At 37.9% G+C, this 8601-nt stretch overlaps 1 long non-coding RNA gene across 1 annotated transcript; it reads left to right on the top strand.

Moving 5' to 3' along the window:
* The first annotated feature begins 358 nt into the window (after positions 1–358).
* On the top strand, positions 359–6901 carry LOC109475109. The gene is made up of 4 exons (XR_002140520.1): positions 359–457; positions 569–609; positions 2280–2345; positions 6162–6901. It is a non-coding gene; the product is annotated as an uncharacterized LOC109475109 (long non-coding RNA).
* The last annotated feature ends 1700 nt before the right edge of the window (positions 6902–8601 follow it).

Consider the following 8601-nt stretch of genomic DNA (forward strand, 5'->3'; position numbering starts at 1 on the left):
ACGGAATACAAACAAATTTAACGGAATTTTTACGAATTTTGCGGAATACATACGACCTGTGCCTGAATCACGTGACATCACCAAATTAGTAAGAATCGTATGTATTCCGTGTTTAAAAATACACACTTGAAAGTTTAACGCTTTATAACTCACCGAGCACAAGGGCTAAAACCCTATATAGCCCTAATTATTACTGGCTTTAATTAAAACCATTGACACCAATTTAAAGTTAAAACATAACCTATTTCCAGTAAGATAATTCTTTCAATCAGTGACTATAAAATCCTTAGGTACATAATTTTCGACGACTAGTCAGTTCGTCTTGGTCACGGAATGATCCTAGTCTCGCGAGAAAACACGAGACTAGGACGAGACTTGCGTGGATCTTCTGCCCCCTCTGCCTCCTTGCGGTGTAGAGGTATGTAGGGCTTAGGCAGCTCCCAGCCAAAATTCGGAGGTATGTACCTAAGGATTTTATAGTCACTGATTGAAAGAATTATCTTACTGAATTGAACCTACGTGACTGATGAATCTCTTCAACGATAGCCTATTTCCATTTTCTCCTCAGGAACACACTATCACCGAGGATAAAGATTCCGCTGAAGAATCGTAAGTCCGAGACAGTTATGCAATAAAGTCTGGGAATTGCTCTCAGCTAGATTACCTGTTACGTTTTGTCTTAATGCTACCTATGTACGTATTGTAAAAACAAATTCTAAATAGTCAAACCTATATGATGCTTGCATTCAAAAAACTGGTCAAAAATGCCAGCTGAGAAAGAGTTGATGAGCCGAATGATTGGCACGTGTGCATGTGATATCAGGTAATTGGCTTATGCGTGTACGTGTGCATGTAATATGAGTTTACAGTAGAATCACAATTTACAAGGAGCACAACAGCCTACTAACAGCGAGTTTTGACATTGAAGTCAGCCTCATGACATAAAAGAAATGTTTTATTGCAGTTCAGCTGAGTTGAAGAAATTGTGTTTAGAGATGCCAACATTTGTAAAATTTGGCTTTGAACAGATTTCAGTTAACTTCATTGTATAATAACTATCAGAGCTGTGTTTGTCTAACAATCAGATGTGGTCGTCGGGAAGGTCCTTTCTTCAAACGTTTTCTGACACGCTTCAACATTTTCTTTCTCAAAATTCTTGTAGATTGGCTTAATTTGTTCTTTGTACAAGTTACATGTACAACCACAGAATATGGAAGCACACCCAAAATAACACCAAGACCAAATTTCAGTTAATTTAATTTAGCTACAGGTTATTTGCATTGTAATGGAGATGAATCCAACAAAGTGTGCTTAGATTTATAACCGTTTTTTATATAAACAAATCCCTTTAACCATTATAGCCATGTTTGTTGAGCAGTCAAATGTGATATTTTATTGAGTTTTCTGTTCAGGTATAGTGTGTATCTGTATCCTTGTTTATATCGGAAAGTTCAATCCATAAAAGTATTCCCACTCAAGTTGACGTTACAAATTCGAAGTGTGGTTGAACCACAACTGCATTTTGATACGACATGCTATGGTGTACACCTGGACATTGTATTGGGACAAAGTGTACCAAACCTGTAAAACAGATTGATTAGTTGGTACATGGTCCAAATCCAAGCTGCTTCTTTTCATTTTTCTCTTTACATGTTTTCTTTTGTACTAAGCTGACCCTGAAAAACCGTTTTACACGAAACATTGTTAGAAACATTGTTATGAGATTTAAACCTCAAGTTGAATGTTTCCATTTTATTTCAGAAATTACCCAATATTCAGTGACTAGTTGATCAGTCTGGTAAGGGGAAGGCAGCTGTTGTATGTTTACTATTAGGAACGTATCGTAACTGACAACACCTTTAGTCCATTGCCAAAAAGATTAGATACTATCGTAATATAAGATACGGCGTCACTACGTTAGGCGTTATGACAGCATTTCCATTAGGTAAAAAGTGGGTGATGTGTGTAACATGTGGTAATAGTTAACTCAGCAGCCTAGTTAACATATGTACTAATACGCATGCGTAGCGTCACGAGAGTTGAAGAGAGACCTCTCCCAGACTGAAGACGTCTGAGAGATGACTGAGGAATAAACAAGCAGATTTGAGAATTATGGCTTGGCATCAACTCACTGGAATACTACCACGAGGTAGAGGCACGACTAGAGACCAACAAGGAAAGTCGTCGCAATGTGTAAATTAGAATTTAAGATTTACATTCGGAATGTATTTTTGACAACTTAAATCTATTTTTTTTTAAACTTAAATCTTTTTTTTTAGCTCGGAGGGTGAATCAAATGGCTGATTTTGTCACTGAACCGCTGTTTGGAAGGACGTCTTGGGCAAGTATGATACCTTACATTGTTATAGCTTCGCCACACCACGTAGTATTTACTCATGTTTCTTCTTCTTCTCCTGCCATTTCTTTAAATGGATTCAACTCTGTCATTTTTCAGCCAAACGGCCTGAAATTTGGTATGAAGATAGAGTGGGCTAATTCTGAAGTGCTTTTCTTAATCTTTTTTTATATTTCAGTCCATACCATGGTATGGATGAAATATATTGTGTTCTCTCATGTTTCTTCTTCTCCTGCCAAACAGTCAAAGGGATTCAACTCCGCCATCATTCAGCCAAATGACTTGAAATTTGGCATGGAGGTAGAGTGGGCCAATACCCCCAGGCGTTTTTTTCATTTTTTTTATAAATGCCTTTGAAAAATTTTTATGAAGGTTTTTTTGGGGCATTTTTCGCAAAAAAAAATGGATTTTTGGATCCTGAGCCCTGGTTTTACAACCAAATGATCTGAAATTCGGTATAAGGGTACCTTGAACATGTGTCTACAGAATAGCAGTCATATATTTGGCATACACCACTTCCAAATGACTCATTTGGGTGACTTTAATGGCTCTTTTCAGCAAAAAAAAGGGCCAAAAGTGCTATACCCGTTCCATGTTCTATCTAAAGAATGGCCTGTTCCATCTGCCGTTGGCCATGGAACACATGTTCCATTGCGGGTTACCTGGGGTCACATTGCACGTAAGTCGTGTGTAATGACCCACACATTCAATTTTATGTGCCTAAGACCTTCAAAATGTATCAAATCTCATCATTGTTAGTATTTGCATACCTGTAATAAGATTAGTAAAGCTTTCGAGATTCAATGTGCTTGTTCTTGCATCTTTGTTCTCACTTACATAGCTACTATATAATTCATTTTTTTGAGAATCTTTGCCAGTTTTACACTGGGGTAAGTTTGGAATAGTCCACTTTTGCGTGGGAGGGAGATGGACTGAAATATGCTGTATTTGCTCCCAAGCAAATGTCGGCCTCTCTAGTTTAACTGGTTTTATTTAGGTTTTATTGATTAGCCAATAGGCATATATTATTTATTATAGAGATAGAAAGGCTTACTTCGATGAAGGTAAGACATCCAGGTAATATAATAGCCAAAACACAATACTCACAACAACTGAATAAAATTTTGAAGCGTCAGACGTTTCGAACTCAATCCAGAGTTCTTTGTCAATGACTTAGGAACTTGGAGAGACTGCAAGAATTTATACACGAACTGTGGATTGATATGCATAATAAATTTAAGACAAATTTCAGACAAGCCAATAGGAATTAGGTTGGAAGACAATTTTCCATTGAATCCAATAGGAGACAAAGTATAGACAATTTGGACTGTCCAAAGAGAAAGAAAAGGTGATAGGAAAAAGACAATGTTAATGCTAATTAGTTGCTGTAGTCTGACTATGAGTACAGGAACTAATGTTGTCTTGCGGGCAAAAAATTTTATCCAGTTGTTGTGAGTGATTGTGTTTTGGCTTACTTTGCAGTGATGGCCCAGTTGATAAGGGCACTGACTGATAGGTACGTATGGTTCAGGGGGATGTGAGTTCAAGTCCAGAGGAATGGAATTTTGGTGATTTTTTTAAGCTTGACCCTTTTTTGTTGCTTCACCAACACCACATAAATTCAACTTTTACTTTTTTTTCTTCTTTTTTCCCCATTTCTTTTATTTTTTTTATTTTTAAGGACTGTCAATACAATTTTTACATGGGTAATAATAGACTGTTCGAGACCTTAACATTTTAGACAGGCGTGATTTAGGAACAATCCATTTGTGCTGCTTGTGCCGAGCTTTGTAGTTTTTTTTTGGATACTGTCTTTCGAAATGGATTTATTTAGATTTTATTGATTAGCCAATGGGCATGCAGCATTCTCTTTGCAAGACTGCTGATTGGCTGCTGCCATAATTCGTTTATAGTATTGATATAATCGTATTGATATAATCGGTTTATGGATGAAAGACATTGTTTTCCTCGTCTTTCTACTACTTCCACTGCCATTTCGTTAAATGGATTCAACTTTTGGGGCTAAATGACAATACTATCTCAAAGCAGATACAAGGTGGCGTGAGTAGTTAATTTTTAGAAACAGTTTGGCGCGAATCCTGTGAAAAGTGCGAAAATTTGTACTAATGACGGGGTCATCCTTGAAACCACCAAATGTCATCAAACACTTAATACTGAAAAACACTATATGGGTGATTTGGGCGCTACATGGGGGTTTTGAAACCACTTAATACTGAAAAATACAACGTGGGGGCATTTTGAATACTTGGTACTGAATGCAATGTATGGTGGGGGTCGAGAACATTTTCCTCAAAAGCATTGTATGGGGGTTTCGAGAATACTTAACTAAAAGTACTGTGACGGTATTGGGGACTACATAGGGGCATTTAAATGTTGCTATAAATCAATCCATTTTGGAACGAGGAAGAAGATGGACAGAAATACTGTATTTGCACCCAAGCAGATTCTGGCTGATGTGGCGAAGCTATATACTACATTTGCTCCCGAGCAAATGTCTTCCTTTCTAGTTTTATATCTATATCTGCATACACCATGTGGTGCGGATACAGCCCTTTGTATTACTCGAAAAGACCTGTTACAACAACCTAAGCTTATCATAACCATCTTTCAATCATCTTTCAATGATTCTTTACGTGTGGCGGTGAGTTTCAATCTACGATAGTTATTGAAAGACACAAGTTATTTTACAGCTACTGAAGTTGAATGCATGGCTATTTTTTGTTTTGTTAGTTCGTCACTAAACTACAGTTTAAAATGAAAGGGAAGACAAAACTGGTGTGATTGCTCAAGGTAGCAGGCCACAGTTTCCGCCCTATGGGGATTTCTATTGTTAACGACCCCGAAGTGACTCACTTCGACACGGTGGAAATTATAGTAGGATGCACTTCACAAATTCGAAAAATGAATATGTTTGAGTATGAGATACAAGCTACAAAATATCTGAAAAAAATTCTGTCTGTGTATCGGCTCGTGACGCACACGTTGAAATCGCCCTCTACGGAGGTTAACTGAACTGTAGCCGCTCAGCCGACTCAGCCAGTTGCGTAATGCGGTGCATTTACACATGAACTGGAAAACCATCGCCATCCGAATCATACAGTCTGAAACCTGACATGTTTCTGTACCACACAGCATAGTTTACACATGGCTTCCTCTCACATAACACTGTCTAGCTCCGGGCTTCAAGCATTTTATCCGTACTGTGAACTGCTTCCTCAACTCCGCTTTCGTACCCACCATGTTCCTTTCTTACTTTATGTTCTTAGAAATTAGATGTGTCAACTAGTTAATTATTCATTTTATACTTCGTTTTTGTTAAGAAAATGATGTCCAAAATGGCTGAAACAGTGGGTGTCACCGGAAGGCTGAATTTTCGACCATATTTAAACACTAGCAAATTTTTGCAGGTTGGTCCTGCACCATTTTCGATATGCTCTTCGAATATTCTCTTCGTGTTGTCTTGTATTTTCTAAAACTCCCTTTTGGTTCAGTGCTCCTATGTGCTATTTTGTCGCTTTGTTGCTAAAGGGTTTCTTTTTATCACAATGTCTCCTTCGGTGGTTGCTAAACCAACGCAGTTTATCTACATATTGCATTTTTGTGATATACCGGTTGATTGCGTAATTAATTTGTCTGTTTGTCTGAGTCTGTTTACTTTTGTGTAAATTCTTGTGTCAATTCTTAGAATATTGTTTTTGTACATGTACGATTATATTATCAAACGTATACGATTTGCATGGAGCTCTCGATTTTCTAATTTTTATGATTCTTGTTAAATTTGTAGGTCGTCTTTGCGTACTCTCTTCAATTGGTGACTACTATCACATCTCCAATGGGTGACCACTATCACATCTATCGAGGTGTTGTTTGTTTGTACATGACAACTTTGGAAAATGCCGATTATTGTATACTACATGAAGACAGAGTAGTATTTGGTAGAACGATGACAGTCATCTGTTTTTACAACGAGCACACGTACAGACATGCTGTGTGTTTCCTATTCAGTTTGCCGTGTGAATTTCTGTCATTTTGTGCACAAGGGATATCGACGTTTACAGTATGAAGAAGTCCCCATTAGTCATATCATGATAAGAAAGTGCTATGCTGTGCATCTGCAGCGTATGCCTTCTAGAGGAGGGGTTAAAGTTAACGTTATAACATCTCCCATCTCCAGACCCTTCATATTGTCTTATTACCATTTCTACATTGATATTACTATATCATTTATAGTATGTACCTTCTTTTCCGTTAGCATTTCCTTATTTTTGTTGTTATTGCATCAATTTATAGTCTGTGCAGTTAATTTTTGTTAGACATGTCTTTTAAAATCCACTTGTAATAGACCCATTCGACTTTCACGAACCGCATAAACTCCTTACGTCACAGGGGGGACATTTCGATAGAACATCGTTCTAGAACGCCTAAGTTGAACGCGGTTTGCGCTCGCTGTGTCCCCCCTGGCAGATCATTTTTTTTACTAAAATGTAGGTAAGTGTCTTTTTTTCTCGGTCATATATGCGGAAATGACAGGAAAACAGGCACCAACTTTGTATGGTGGCATTCCGTACAAAACGTTAAGGTTATTTTGTTCTGTAACGTATGCAGTTTATGCGATCCGTGAAAGGAACTTTCGAAATGTCCCCCCTGTGACGTAGTTTATATTCGAAATGTTCCCCCTGTGACGTATGCAGTTTATGCGATCCGTGAAAGTCGAATGGGTCTAATGTGAATGTAAGTTTTATATTGTGTAATTTTATGCAAGTAGGCAATTCAGCACCCTTTGTCCAAGGAGGTTTAAACCTCCTTGCTTTGGCGCTGCCATCTTACTTGAGATTGTTATTATTAATCAATAAACAAATGTTATATTAAGTGCATAGGCATTAATATTAAATCTTAAATGTTATTTTCCAATTTGTTAAAATACGCACCAATAAGTTTTATACTAAACATAAATACTTTGGTTAGTTGTCACTGAAAGCAATGAAATGTTAATAAGGTGCCATACTGTGTGTAACGTACGAAAATTGGCTGTGTCTGCACCTTCTTCTGGAGTGGAAGAGGGAGTGAAGAGCGACGTGAGTCGGGAGTTGGTTTGACAGTGAAGGTGACGCTGGTAGACAAGCTAGCAGAACTCCAAAAAGGTGTAAATGACAGGTTGATGACGATGAAACCTCCCCTACTGTCTGGAAAGAAGCATGTCACCGTTGTTAGTGCCTATGCCCCAACAATGATAAACACGGATGTAGTGAAAGATGAGTTCTATGAAAACTTCCACACCGTAATTACTGCTGTCCCAAAAACTGACAAGCTTGTCATACTTGGCGACTTCAATGCCAGAGTGGGCACAGACAGTACTTCCTGGGAGGGTGTCACTGGTAAACATGGAATAGGTCAGTGTAACAGTAACGGTCTCTTACTTCTCCAAACATGTGCTGAACATGAACTAATTATAACCAATACCATCTTCCAACTCCCAACCAAAAACAAAACTTCTTGGATGCATCCAAGATCTAAACACTGGCATCTGATTGACTGTATCAGTGTTAGGAAGAAAGATAGACAAGATGTCAGGATTACCAAGTCTATGTGTGGTGCTGATTGCTGGACTGACCATCGTCTAATAATCTCTAAGCTGAATGTTTGCATCCAACCCAAGCATGAGGCGCCCACAAAGGATGAAACTTCCGAGACCACTCAACACTAATCAATTGAAGAATGTCGAAGTAAAGCAACAGTTTGTGAACATGCAGAGAGACAACCTTAAGACAGTCTAACTAGATGGCCAAAACATAGAAACCAGCCGGGAGAATCTCAGAAATACCATCCATGGTGCAGCTCTGGTAGGACCAACATGCAGACACCACAAGGACTGGTTTGATGAGAATAGAGACGAGATCCAAGAACTGCTAAGAAAAGGGTATGGAAATTTAACTCTATTTCATAAAAACACTTGGAAAACTTGAACATTATCAATACTAATCATACAGTAACGATATATAGTTTTTTTTTATCGCTAACCGTTGTTCATCACTGTTTTTTGTTTCTACATTTGTTTGTCCTATTTTCTTGTTGTAAGACACAGATTAGTCCAGCATGGTCATAAGAGAATCATCCATCATAAAAGTTTTCAAAGATTTGAAATACATGTACAACGATGCAACACCAAGTAATATAGTATAAGAAATCATATTAGGCTATGTGCATACCGGATGAAATAATTGTAG

This window comes from Branchiostoma belcheri, unplaced genomic scaffold (genome assembly GCF_001625305.1).
Source record: "Branchiostoma belcheri isolate BF01 breed outbred unplaced genomic scaffold, Haploidv18h27 scaffold329, whole genome shotgun sequence".
Classification (NCBI taxonomy): Eukaryota; Metazoa; Chordata; class Leptocardii; order Amphioxiformes; family Branchiostomatidae; genus Branchiostoma; species Branchiostoma belcheri.